At 32.7% G+C, this 12,938-nt stretch overlaps 1 pseudogene; it reads left to right on the top strand.

The window, feature by feature from the left end:
• The first annotated feature begins 228 nt into the window (after positions 1-228).
• Positions 229-12,938, top strand: part of LOC117175464 — a 23,270-nt pseudogene continuing 10,560 nt past the window's right edge.

Here is a 12,938-nt window from a genome sequence, read left to right as displayed (position 1 = left end):
TTGGCCTGAAGCTCAGATTCAACCATTAAGGAAATTCTCAGGATTAAAAAAGAATCTTGTTTATTGATTCATCCAAACGCGGAATTTTTCAAAAAAATCGCGTCCTACTTTAAGTTAAAACGAATTTTCGCATATTCTCTTCGCTTCAAGGCAAATAATCATCAAAAGTGAGTTTGAAGAGCAACAAACTTGGACCACATTGAAAATAAAATAATCCGCGCAACCCAAATGGCAGCCTTTGGACACGAAATGCACAATCTAAAAAATGGGAAAAGGGTTGACAAGAAGAGAAATCTCACACCACTTGATCCATTCCTTGATCAAATCGGTGTTATCAGAGTAGGAGATCACAGAACTCATTATCATAAAGTGGGAAATTTTCCGAGTCTAAGAATCACAAGAGCCCGCCCATTTTGCAAGGTTGGTTTAGATTATTGCGGTCAATTTTACATCACGAAAAAAATAGTATAATAGATCAAGAGTTAAGATTTACGTTGCAGTATTCATTTTGCCTCATTGTCATGGCGGTACATCTTGAAGTGGTTGACGACATGACAACTGAAGGTTTCTTAGCTGCTATGCGTCGATTCGTATCTAGACGTGGCAGGCCCAGTATCATACATTCTGATAATGGTACCAATTTCGTAGGTGCAAACAATGAATCGACATTTATTTGAATAAATACAAATTATTTAAATACATGTTTTATTCACTACGATATTTATGTGATGTATATTCATCGAACAAGAACCCATGGCCTTGCCTTTTCCACTTTCGTTCGATAGAGAAGAAAAGGCATAGGTAATCGGGAACCTTTCCCCTGCTCTCTCACCTTTAAGCGAAAGGGACAGGAAGAGCAGGTAAAAAGGCGGTCAGAAATTTCGCACTTCACATGTCACTCAACAATTGAGCAGTTTGGACAAATTCAGTATTTGATAAAAAAAAGTTATAGATAAAAGGCGACTTGACTCGGTATTAACGAGAAATAAGTGTGCAATAAGGGAAATTAATCATGAGCGCTACAATGCCAAGGAATACAATCGACTCGTCCCAATTAAAGGAATATTTTTTATTCACACACTCAAATTGAATTATTCTTTGAGAAAAGTTTCACTATAAAAACACTATTTTTTAAATAATATAAAATGCTAAAACATTAATAAATATTTTTATAAACCTTCGGTCAGTTTCGAGATGTTTAATGTTGTATATAAGTCCTTCAAATTGCACCGATTTATCTGCAAACGGAAGCAAAAGTTGCAAAAAAGTGTCTTAGTCTAAAAAATTATTTTAAAAATTTAGAAAATGTGAAACTTCAAAGCCTGTATTTAGGATATCTAAAGATCTGTATGGAGCTACTAGGCAACAACTTATATTACTATTTTTTACTTGAATGCGTACAATTAATGTTTTGATTAGAAGATTTCATCAGAAAAAACTAACATAAATACTTCATTAACTGATAAACATATTCTGATAAAAGACATTATTTTAACAAAATACCACATAGCAAGATCTCGCTTCACAGTTTTCATAGAACCGTTAGTGATTTAAGGAGATCGGGTAGGTAATATTATTAGTAGTATCAAAGATAATTTTATACAACAAAAAGTTTTCATCAAGTTACGCGTTCCATTTCGGGTTCCATAATTTTGTAAATATTTCAAAACATTAATATTAATTAATTAAAGAACCTGATTTACATTTACATTACATAGCTTACTTACAATAAATTATTATTTCAAGTCAATTTAAAGGTAATAAGCATATAATGTAGTAACAACAATTCAAAAGAGAACATAATCTCATACGTTGTTTGCACTCTTTTGCCTCTATTTAAAACACAAACGCATGTTACTTGAAGATTGTGAATTCAGACCACAGAGTTATTTTCGAGAATACATGAATTTTTGTTGTAAATAAATGTGCGCATATTTAGCCACCTGCGCCAATTAAGCTCCTCTCGCTATATTAATTAAATTAATTGTCAAACAAAGCCTTTAATAGACTTTTTTAAGTTGATGTCGTAATTTAAACATTATATAAAATGAATGTGTCAGGTTGAGTAGACATAAATTTGATAATGCTGATAGTGTGATAAAGAGAAAATTTGAAATGAAAAACAAGTTAGGTATTCACATTTTTTATCGCAGCATATTATTGATTATATCTATTGTTATATGTAGAAAAAGGTAGCTATTTTATTCATAGTTACGAAAGTACAATCTTGTAAAATTTCGATTTCAGTATTTTTTATACGCACTACGCTTACCAGTGATGATAGGAAATATGAAATTATCCACACACAACCAAGAAATAAATCAAAGAAAATAATAAGATCTCTTCAAACAAGCCTATTATGATTAAAAAAGGCGCCGAATAGAAGTGTGAAGCCAAAAGATAATTTAGACAAAATCTTATACAAGAATCTTGCCAAATAATGAAAATATGACTAATCAGCGTCGAAGTTTATAATTTCGTATCAAGCTTACATCTATCCTACTATTTATTTTTAGATTATTAAATGCCTAAGCCTCTGAATGAATTCACGGTTTGATAGAACTATTCAAACTCAAATCACATACACAAATAAAATAATATGATTTAAGAAAATATTATGCTATAATTTTTATTAGCAGTTTGCAGACTACAGAATATAAAATTAAGCACTCAATAAGTTGAAAAACTTATGTAAGAGGGATTCAAACACACTGATAACTGAAGGAACATCACTAGGACAATTGGTATAAACATATTTAAGTTGTAATGATCACACTGTCTATGGTTATAAAATTGTCCATAACTTTAACCCCTTTTCCAGCTTGTTCAGGGCAAAAGTTACGAAAAATTCCGCAACCATAGACAGTCCTTACAATATGAAATAAAAGAAAAATATAGTTAAAAAAACATTTACTTTAAGAGAGCTGAACCTTACACGTCAATGGTGAATGGTCAATAAATGATAACTTTATATTATTTAACGTTTTTTTACATGTCCACTAACATAAATTTTGTTGGGCAATATTAAAAAAAAACTTTTCCCTGATTTTAGGATCTCTAACATAATGGAATTTAATAGATATATCTTTGGTTATAATATTGAATTTTCTGTTATCTATTAACCTTAAAAAAACTACCAGCTAAAATTTTAGCCCTATTGAACTTGAATAAAAACCAATGTTTGATTTTGAGCTCAATCTGCATCCGCGTAGCCAACTAGTGATTCCTTATCGTCAGAATCTACGTTTCGAAGATTGGGCTTCAGTTCCCTGTCCGGCTTTGTTTTATCTCCTATGTATAAAATATTACCAATGAATCTCTGATATGATTTACTATCTTCCATAGGTTCTTAATCTGCTCTTGCCTTCACATATTCAGCATCTAATGGAACTTTTGATGGTTTTGTGACCTGAAATCCATTTGACCGCAGCATTCTTGCTATGTACTGTCTCTGGTTTATGCCGAAAGTACCATATTTGTCCCGATCGATTTGGACTCCCAAGATAGTGTCTTAGTTTCCCCAAGTTGGTCAGCTGAAAAATTTGACCAAAGTCCTTCCTAGTTTCAATAATTTCACCTTTATCTTTGCTAGCAATAATCACATCGTCGACTGTAATTAGATAGATTTTACTTTTTCGAGTTTCTTTATTATGCATGTAAGGGTTGGCCTTGCCTTGAGTGAATATAAGTTTCTGTGAAACTTAATTTAATCTTTTGTTTTAAGCTTTTGCTAAATGCTTTAAACCATCCCGTACAGAAATCGCCATATACGTTCCCGATTACTGATCTGGCCCTGATCAATTTAATGTCTTCGGGGCCAGATTGGGATAATTCCATGGGCCAGACCCGAGCCAGTCCGGTTCAAGTATTGCAACGCCACCTGGTTCCAATTTACACAAATTTCCTTTCCGTCAAACGAATGAATTGTTTTTAAAGTTACGAACCTATTAATCTAGAATAAATCTACATTTTTTTCTGAGTTTCGTTTTTGAAGAATTTTATTCGGTGTGTGTGTGTGTGTGTGTGTGTGTGTGTGTGTGTGTGTGTGTGTGTGTGTGTGTGTGTGTGTGTGTGTGTGTGTGTGTGTGGATTCAGAGCCTATGGAAGATATTAAATTATATCAGAGATTCATTGTTAATATTTTATACATAGGAGATGATACAAAGCCGGATATAGCAAGAAGTATCTTAAATTTTTAGCCAGCATAATATGGGAGATACTTAGAAAGATTGAAACGAAGCCAAAAAACTTGCAAGATATTGAAAGGGAACGAGGGAACTGAATCCCAAACTTCGAAACGCAGATTCTAACGATAAGGAATCACTAGTTGGCTACGAGTTTTTTAAGGTTAATAGATAACAAAAAATTCAGTATTATAACCGAAGATATATCTATTAAATTCCATTATGTTAGAGATCCTAAAATCAGGAAAAGTTTTTTCTTCAAATATTTCCCAGCGAAATTTATGTTAGTGGACATGTAAAAAAACCTTTAAATAATATAAAGTTATCAGTTATTTGAAACAATGCGGTTCAATTAAAAGGACACTAAGTTCTTTCAAGCAGGTGAAAATTTAATCAGCCTTAAAGTAAATGATTTTTTAACTATATTTTTCTTTTATGTCACATTACACGCACTATCTATGGTTGCGGAATTTTTCGTAACTTTTCCCTGATGTTGATACCATTTGTCCTAGTGATAGTGTTTCATTTCTCAGTGTGTTCGAATCCCTCTTACATAAGCTTGATACGAAATTATAAACTTCGACGCTGATTAGTCATATTTTCATTATTTGGCAAGATTCTTGTATAAGATTTTGTCTAAATTATCTTTTGGCTTTCTACTTCTAATCGGCGCCTTTTTTTTAATCATAATAGGCTTGTGTAAACAGATCTTTTTACTTTAATTATTTATTTTTTTGATTGTGTGTCGACAATTTCATATTTTATATCATAACTCGTAAGTGTAATACGCGTGTGTGTGTGTTTGTTTGTGTGTGAGTGTGAGAGAGAGAGAGAAACTGCGTAAGCTAGCAGTTGTAGGAAGGCTGAGAACAAGGTGACTGCAATCGAGAGTTTGGTGCATTATAAAAAAAATTATAAGAAATTATAAATGTCAAAAATGAATCATAAAGGAAAATTAGTCGGGGCCAGGTGCTGGTCGGGACATGTGTTTCATCAGCGATCGGGCCCAGTTCCGTTTTCCAGTCTTGGCCCAGGCCAGATCCTGTGAGTCCGACCCGCGATGATCAGTAAAGGAGAAAATATATGGCAATTCCTGCAAGGGCTTCTTATTTGTACTTACATTCAGCAGTCTAAACCATTTTAAAGTCTTTGAGTATCCGGCGAAGGTCAATTTCTCAGCTTTCTTGTGCATCTTTCCCTGTTGCTTCTTTGGGATGTGTACAGAAACTTTACATCCGAAACGGTGTAAATTCTTGACATATGCTTTCTCTGAGTACCATAACTCGTACGGTTTATTCATTCAGCATTTTTTAGAAAGTCGGTTCTGCAAATGATTCGCTGTATTAACAGCTTTTCCCCAATACTTTTTGTCAATTCCAGCGTCGATGAGCATGAACATTGCTATTTCTAGCAGACACCTGTTCTTTCTTTCTGCTTCTCCGTTCTTTTGAGATCAAAATTTAAATATTACCTTTCTTGATCTGAGCATTATCTGAGGTTTCTTTTTAAATTGTGTTTTCACAAACTCTACAAGTTGCTTATTTAGATCTGCCATAATTATAATCTCGGCAATAATCGTCAAAAATTGTAAGGATATACCTTTTTCTACCTGGGATGATTGTTATTATGGGTTTACAAACGTCCGTATGTATCATTTTCCTTGTAGACAGCATTAACACTTAGTCTCACTCCACAGTGCCTTATCATTATACCTGATGCAAGCTCTATAAGCTACTTCCGAAGAAACAGCCAAGTATGCTGCTTCTTCTGTCAAAACTTGCATCGGTTGTCCCCGCACCCTGCTGCTACTGCAATTGTCCTTGCTTCAGAGAATATTTTGCATTCAGCGCCCATAAATAATACCTGATTATCATTCTAAGTGATCTTCCTTAGAGAAATCGAGTTATCTAAGTTCCGTCTTCACTTATGCACTATTACTGCCGTCCCTATCCCAATGACTTTGGCTGTAACTTATCGTTCAGCCAAACTAACTTTTATATTAAGTTGCTAAAGATCCTAGAAGATTTCACGGCTTATCACCATGTAGATCGAAACCCCTGAATTTGCTAACTATTCCCCGAAAATTTCACCTTTTTCACCATTGGCCATAAACAGATGTTCATCCATTTCCTGGCGATTAGACTCCTAACAATAAAAGAATTTAGTTTTCCGCCGTGATTTATTTTTGCCACTTGAAACTTTTATGAATGATTAGTTTGATGAGTTTACTGTACTGAAATGTCCATGCCTTTAATACTCATCTACAAGTTTACCTTTCATAAACTCTAAAGTGAGGTAGCCTTCAGAACTTAAATCTAATGCTGGTACCAGCATATATGAACCTGTTAAATTTACAAGGAACATAGCAACGTCTAAATTGCCTCTTAATTTCTCACCGAGCGCTTCCAATTTGTAGACTAAATCTAAAATTGTATTCACATGATCGTGCACCTTATCGCTTTCTTCTAACTTTAGGCTACGAATTGTTTTTAGCAAAAATAACTTATTTGTTAGCTTTGATTTTTTGAGATGCTTCTTCGAAGATTCCCAAGCCTGAAGAATTGTTTTCGCTTCCTCTATGTGGGCAAGGTGGTTGTCTTCAATGGCTTAACGGATAGGAACGTGGGCTTTATCGTCATCCTTCTTTCATTTATCGGTTGATGCTGCGTGAACTTTCTTTCGGCCGTTTTCCTAATTTTAAATTTCTTACAATTTAAAATACAGCTAAATGAAACCCTACGACTGCAATGAATGGTATATATATTAAAGTAATAATGTAATATGAAAACGCACCAATGGTCTCAGTTATATTAGACCTCACTTAGATTTTTTATTTATTGTAAACTATATTCTAACTTTTACACAAAAATATTCAGCATTACATTACATTCAACTTACAACATTTTTACCAATTTTTAAACTCAGATAATACTCATTTTTTTATTTTTAACACATGATACTTATCGCATGAAAGAAAAGAACTATTAATTAAATAAAAATGTACAAACTAAGAGATCCTTTCTTAAAAGCAAAAATGCTCTATTTTCCCTAAAATTGAGCTGGTGAACCACTTTAATCCCTGTTGCAATACAAGAAACTGAAGCGAATTTCTCATATAAATTTATTATAAATTCACTATTTATCCGTTTTACTCGAAAAGTCCGGAGTACTTCTCGTGAATTTCCATGATAGCCAGTATCTTCTTTGAAATCCACTTTCTCCTATTCTTAAAAGTCTGTTTGAGTATCATAATATTTTCTCCGTTTCTGCGTCAACGACTTGATAGTGGTTATGTTGAAAAATTTGCTAATGAATTGGCAGTACTCAGAAATGACTAATTAAAATTATGAATTTTTTTGACTAATTCAATTGGCAAGGTATAAAGAGTGGCCCGTTGACTAATTAATTAGTCAAAACCTTGAAAGTAACTAAATTTTCAGTCAAAATTAAGTGTACTGATTGAATTAGTTAAATGTAAACTAATTCAGATTTAGCGAGTGGATAACTTTAGAACTAATAAAAATTTGAATGTCAATGTATAGAATTAATTCAAATGAAACAAAACATTGTTAAGATATAAAACATGCATAAACACAAAATGTAGAATCTAAAAGACCATCATATTTAAAATAAATCAATTTCATTTTTATTGTGAATTACAGAAAAGAATAATGGAATCCTTCTTAGCACAAAGTTGTGATGCTTTATCAAGTGGAGAAACAGGCGGATTAATTTTCACAAATCTTTTGAAAATACTTTTAGCAGCCCAATGTGCCTTAAACACGGATGATTTATACCCACCAGACAGAACTTCAGATGTCATTAACGAAAATCCTGAATTTGATTTTATAATAATAGGTGCTGGAACAGCAGGTTCCGTCTTAGCTAGTAGACTATCAGAAATTGAAAAATGGAAAATTCTATTGTCGAAGAGGGAGAAAATCCTCCCCTGAGTAGCAAAATACCCGGACTTACGTTTACTTTATATAATTCTGACGTGGATCATGCTTATAAAACTGAGCCAAATAACAATTATTGCCTTGGAAACAAAGAAAAAAGATGTCTTTGGACTAAGGGCAAAGCGCTTGGTGGAAGCTCGGCTATAAATTCAATGATACACGTTCGTGGAAATGACAGAGATTATAATCAGTGGGCTGAAATGGGAAATAAGGGTTGGAGCTTTGAAGAAGTTTTGCCCTATTTTAGAAAATCTGAGAGGTATAATCCGGAATTTGCTACTAAAAATGGCAATCATTATTTTGGAACTGATGGTCCTTTACATATTCGCAAATATAATTATTCTAGTACTTCTATGCCAGAAATAGTCTTGCAAGTAATAATAATTACTATCACTTATGATTTATTTCTCTTTATTATGTCAAGCAAGGAACAATCAGGGTATCGTTCTGAACTTACTATTTATGGCGCTATCAACACATATTTTTATATTCATATTTTAATCAGCAACTTAACCACAGACTTTAAAATCTCCAGGGAAAACTTGCTACTTTAATATAGTAATGAAAATACTACTACTCACTTTATGAACACTTTGCTTCCTTGCGGGCATAAAATATAATTTTAAAAACTAAAACTTGTTTCATAAAAACGCAAACAATTATAACAAATACTGTACACTGTATTGCTAGATCATATGAGGTCATGGAAAGTTTATCAATCAGTCAGTTTTGACGAGTTTTGAAATCACAAATAAATATCTCAGATACAATACTTGAATAATCCTAATATCAGCAAAGTTTCTCTTATGTAAATATAAAAAAATAATGACTTTGAACTTCATAAATGGGTACAAATAGGATTTAAAAGTTTCATCAATAAATCGGTCGGTTTCAGAGACAAGGCCTATCATTTCCCATGTATTTTGACGTGAAAAGTTCGCATAAAATACATGAAAAACTCAGTGTCTAGGCAATTGGAGCAGGAAAAGAGACTAAATGGATCCACAATACCTCATAGGTACGTATTTTAACGTGCTGAGTTCAAATTTGACGCCAGAAATTAGACTTTTGTTGAATGCTTAAAAGGGAAACAAAGGGAAAGTACATGGAAAAGAAAAAGAAATCCTTCACATAGATGGACTGAAGATAAAGGAGTACGTAACAAAAGAAATGAGGAATAGAAGTATATATAAATGAAAAGATTTTTTTAATTGTAAAATATTGTGTACAGTTTTTCTCGAACTCTATTGAAATTCTTTGAATTTTGCAATGAAATGCTGAGGTAAGGAACGTTTCTCATCCTCAATTTAAAATAAGTAATTTGAAAACATTCAGTCTACTTTCCTATCCAAATTGTTTTTTCAGCAAATTTTTCAGTAATTTCCGGTTTTAAATGTGATTCTCGGAGGTATTTTAGACCCACTCAGTCTCTTTCCCTAATCAATTTGCTGAGGCACTGAGTTTTTCACGTATTTCATGCGAATTTGTCATTTTCAAGGTTGGTTTTTTGAGAATTAAAAAAAATGACGATGTGAAACTTAATTCTGACCCCGGATTTCGATTTAGCACGTCAAAATACGTAGGAAATGATAGGTATTGTCTCTGGCACGGACCACTTTTTTTCTGCACCGCACAGTGGTAAATCCCCAAAAAGCTGGCCATAATTCATCAGTTTCATCATTTTAGGATGAATTTTCTTATCAGGAGTTTTTAGGGTCGCTGAATATGAATCTGATATTGGTTTTTGAAAAAAATGGCTGATACAAAATGGTGGATGATTCTCACAAATCTTGATTTTTCATGAAAAAAAGGATCACTTAGGGGTTTTCGGGTTCACTAATTACAAATCTGATATTGGTTTTTGAAAAAACAAAATGGCGGTTAGAAAATTGCAGAGAAATCTCACAAATTTTGATGTTTTCATTAAAAAACGGATCACTTAGAAGTTTTCGCGTTCGCGGATTACTAATCTGATATTGGTTTTTGAAAAAACAAAATGGCGTTTACAAAATGGCGGAGGATTCACGCCAATTTTGATTTTTCTATGAAAAGAAGGATCACTTAGAGGTTTCGGGTTCGCTGATTACAAATCTGATATTGGTTTGCAAAAAAATGGCGGATAAAAGATTTAAGCAAATTCACTGTTCTGTATCTCCATGATCAGTATCTGCAAAAATAATGTTTTTAAAATTTTCTGAGAGTTATGTTCTATCACTGGAAAGTCTTCTACATTAAAAATATTCATAATATTTTACAATATTTAAAATTACTTGATGAAACAATGTTGATAATATCCGATTATTTACTAGCGTTACATCTCATATATCACTGAATCTTTATTTAATAGTATAAAATATGACACATTTTGTTTAAATATTAAGTCGATATTTTGCTATCGTTTAAAAAATACGTTCCTTCAATGAACAGATGTATGTTTATACCGTTAGTTGAAGGTAATAGAACAGCGAAATAACAAAATTTTACGATGTTACTGTATGAATAACGTGGACTGCGCAATGAGCATTTCAGAGCGTATCTGTACAATCTATCTGAAATAATGTCTCAAGACCTAACGGGCAACTTTGGGCAGCTAATTTTCAAATATGTTTTACATGAATGTGTAATTTTTCATTGGGAATGGAAAACAGTACCCGACCTAGCAAGACTTTTTTCCATACTATATTTTCATTAACGTGAAATAATATAAGAATTTAAAAACCGAAGTGAATTGTTTATTATTTTTCTACTTTTATCTTTGTTATATCTATTTATGTTACACTAATTTTTCAAGTACTTACATTTACGAAAACAATCCATGTTGTTTCGCTGGAATTGATCACTCCATTAAAAAACAATGCACTTTTGAAAAACTGTTTTTATTACTCGCGACGTGCAAGCGTTTCAATGCGTTCGACGTGTGTAATCAAAAAAGGAAGAACGAGCACGTGTCCTTAGATATCATTCCCAAACGATGCTATAGGGTTACCACTGCACTTATTTGAATCTTTGAATGTACCTAAAAAAAAATTTTTTTTGCATTACGTCCAGTTTTTTTAGGATTTTTGACCACTGTTGTGTCTGAAAACACAAAAAAACACTTCACTTATTAGACTGGATAATGATGTTTTATCGTCATTTTCGTAACCTTCTTACAGTGAAACCCTTTAACAGCCTTCTATAGCCTTTCCGAAAATTGACGCCGCGCCGCAGGTTGGTGTATCAAGGGGTCACTTAGACGAGCACTTGGACGTGAACAAACAAAAGGGGAGTGGGCTATAATGAGTTATTTCCCACCCACCGTCAGCTCCAAAATCGGCACTATAGAAGAGTTTCACTGTATTTATTAAAATAGAAAATGAAACGTATTTTATTCTGCAACCTCTTGCAGAAATTTTGATCTTTATTTTCATCTTTGTATTTCTAAAATGATGTTTTAACGTAGTTTAAACTGCAAGTTCATTAGATACCCATGTTTTGAACTTTGTTTTTACTTAATGTACATTATTTCTGTATTTACGATATGATGTTTTTATTGTATTTTCTTTTCTATTTTTGTCCTATAATATGGAGGCAATTACGCTTTTATAAAATAATTATGTGATATTATAAATACATTTTGTAGGAGCTAGATTCATAAATATACTCTTGAATTAATGAATATTGCAAAACAGCAGATATTGTCTTGATTTAAATACATATATTATTGAATTTATAGAATTAATTTTCGGTTCAATAGCGATACTATAAATGCCATGAGGTATAATTTAAATCAATATAATATCTGCTTTTGTACAAGATTTATAGATTCAATTGTATATTTTCTTGAGAGTGTACAATTTTGTCTCAGTTAACAATTTGAAAAAAATTACAGGCAGTCAGAGAAACTGGAATTCCGGTTCTCGAAACATTTAATGGAGGAGATTACATTGGTTACGGAAAAGCTGACGGAACAATTGACAATGGATTACGACGAAGTGTGGGAGAAGCTTATCTATCTTTAGCAAAAAACAGGAAAAATTTATATGTACTAAAATCCACAAAGGCAGAAAAAATATTAATGTCAGGAAAAACAGCAATAGGTGCTCGCTTGAGGTTGAAAAATGGCAAAATATTGGACGTAAAAGCTTCAAAAGAGGTGATTTTGTCAGCTGGTAGTATCGCAACTCCACAAATATTGATGCTTTCTGGAATTGGTCCACGAAAGCATCTTGAGGAAATCGGGATTAATACTTTGGTTGATTTACCAGTGGGAAAGCATTTGGAAGATCATACGATGAGTTATGGAGTACATATAACTTTCGTTAATAAAACAGGTCTACATGTGAAACCTACTTATGTTTTGGACGAAGCTTATAAATTTTTAATTGACAGAAGTGGTAAGTTTAGGAAACTATTCATATCCTAAGTTCTTCGCTTCCTTTTGAAAGCAAAATATAAATTTTTACAAATAATTTCGTACAAAAAAATTGTAGGTGAGTTATCATCGACCGGTGGATCTGATCTACTCGGTTTCGTAAACGTGCATAATCCAACATCAAAGTACCCAGATATTCAATTTCATCACGTTCATATTCAAAAAGGACAAATGTTCAAACTGGAATCTATATTTACTGCATTTCACACTTCAGATGAAATAGCTGCTGAATTAAGAAAACTCCTAGAGATTCAAGATCTCTTTTACATAATACCAACTCTTTTAAATCCCAAAAGTTTAGGCGAAATAAAGTTGCAGACAGCAGACCCTAGAAAGAAGGTGAAAATAATTTCGTATCAATTTGCGCATCTTTACGACATG

The sequence above is a fragment of the Belonocnema kinseyi genome, chromosome 6 (assembly GCF_010883055.1).
Source record: "Belonocnema kinseyi isolate 2016_QV_RU_SX_M_011 chromosome 6, B_treatae_v1, whole genome shotgun sequence".
NCBI classification, from domain to species: domain Eukaryota; kingdom Metazoa; phylum Arthropoda; class Insecta; order Hymenoptera; family Cynipidae; genus Belonocnema; species Belonocnema kinseyi.
The sequence above is the reverse complement of the archived record's forward strand: the minus strand, read 5'-3'. Positions and strand labels throughout refer to the sequence as shown.